The sequence below is a fragment of the Suncus etruscus genome, chromosome 16, assembly GCF_024139225.1.
Source record: "Suncus etruscus isolate mSunEtr1 chromosome 16, mSunEtr1.pri.cur, whole genome shotgun sequence".
In the NCBI taxonomy this organism is placed as follows: domain Eukaryota; kingdom Metazoa; phylum Chordata; class Mammalia; order Eulipotyphla; family Soricidae; genus Suncus; species Suncus etruscus.
Window position 1 is genome coordinate 66122550 of NC_064863.1, and position 2019 is coordinate 66124568.

A 2019-nucleotide genomic window follows, 5' to 3' on the forward strand; every position below is an offset into this window, starting at 1 on the left:
AGAATCAGGGGGATTGTACAAATTGCCAGGGATTAGCCCCAGGTTGGCATGTGCAAGGCTCATGTGTACATGCTATGCTATCGCTCAGGCTGCTAAAGGAGTCTTTATTCATTCAGTCATCTGCTGGATAGTTGACTGTCTTCTGTGCCAGGCACCACAGTGGTAGTTGATATATCAAACCCGAACTAAACACACAAGACCACTAACTTCATGCACAGGCACTCAACTGACAAAAACAAGTCATAACAAATAATACATTTAATAAATACTATTTTTTTCTTTTTTTTCTCTCCCAAGTAATGTCCAGGAGCCATGGGGCCAATACTTGTGGTACTGAGTCAATTGGACCATGGGGGTTAGTGCTAAGATGTGCTATTGCTTCAATGCTGTGGCATCAGCGATTGCCAGTACTACCTGGAAGTGATAAGGGCCTTCAGGGTCACACCTGATGATATTTGGGAGACAATCACTTCCCAAACTGGCTACACCCAGTGTAGGAATCCATGTGGTGCTGGAGATCGAACACACCTGGCAGGCACCTTGCATGTATCCTAAACCCTATACTATCTGCCTGGATCCATAAAAAAAAAAAAATGAAAAGGTTGTGATGATATTTTTATATGGAATGCTTCATGAATTTGCGTGTCATCCTTGCGCAGGGGCCATGCTAATCTTCTCTGTATCATTCCAACTTTAGTATATGTGCTACCAAAGCAAGCACAGTGATGATGTTTTCTTCTAAGAAATCTTTGCAGGTGGAACCGAGAGATAGATAGCACAGCGGTAGGGCTTTTGCCTTTCACGCGGCCAACCCTGGACGGACTCCAGTTCAACTCCCAGCATCCCTTATGGTCCCCTGAGCCTGCCAGGAGTGATTTCTGAGCGCAGAGCCAGGAGTAACACCTGAGGTGCCTCTGGGTGTGACCCAAAAAAACAAAAACAAAAAATCTTTCGGTGGGGGGTCTGGAAGAACAGTACAGGGACTAAAGCACTTAATTTGCATGTGGCCAATCTGTGTTCCATCAGCGGCACTACATATATTCCACCAGGAACTGTTAGAAGTGGCCCTTGAGCACTGCTGGATGTGTGACCCGGAAACCCAACATCACTTGATTTTCCGGTGGCTGAGGATGCTTCAAAAGGCTGAGCATGTGCTTTTTATGCAGGAAGCATAACTTTAATGCTCAGTATCACACAATTCCCTGAGCACTTCTGGAAGCAATGTCTGAGCTTTGTATTCCTGAGCACAGAGCTAGGATTAGCCCATAAGCAACACTGGGTACAACTCAGACCCAATAATCAAAAGGAAAAATAGAGGGGAAATAATTTTTTCAGGATTCTACCATTTTTCTCTTTTCTTTTTAAAGTGTGTACACAAATTTTTGAGAAGAGGGTGCACAATTGGTGGTGCTTAGAGGTTACTCCTATCTATGCTTAGAGGTTACTCCTATCTATGCTTAGAGGATACTCCTGGTGGTGCTAGGGGACTCATATGATGCCAAGATCGAACCCAGGTAGAATGTGCTCTAGTCCAATGAGCCATCTGTCCAGCCCTAATTTTACTCAATGTCACTGCTAGAGTTTCCATAAAATCCTGCTTTGCATGCCCACGGATGCAGCTCAAAATGTAGAGTACATGCATTGCATTAGGAAGCTCTGGGTTTAAACTCTGGCACTAAAGAAAGAAAATATATAAAACAAAAGTCTACCAAATCTATAATTTTCTTGGGTTTTTTTTTTTTTTTTTTTTTTTGGTTTTTGGGCCACACCCGGTAACGCTCAGGGGTTACTCCTGGCTATGCGCTCAGAAGTTGCTCCTGACTTGGGGGACCATATGGGACGCCGGGGGATCGAACTGTGGTCCGTCCAAGGCTAGCGCAGGCAAGGCAGGCACCTTACCTCTTGCGCCACCGCCCACCCCACATTTTCTTATCCTAGGTTACTATTTTGCATGTCTGCCTTCCTTGTCTGTTTGACTTCCTTGTCTGCTCTAGGAAGGCAGGGGAAGTTTAATCTTGT

At 44.8% G+C, this 2019-nt stretch overlaps 1 non-coding gene across 1 annotated transcript; it reads right to left on the minus strand.

Annotated features, from left to right (window-relative positions):
* Window positions 1-614: 614 nt before the first annotated feature.
* On the minus strand, window positions 615-721 carry LOC126033016 (U6 spliceosomal RNA). Its single transcript, XR_007504174.1, has one exon. It is a non-coding gene; the product is annotated as a U6 spliceosomal RNA (small nuclear RNA).
* Between the last annotated feature and the right edge of the window lie 1298 nt (window positions 722-2019).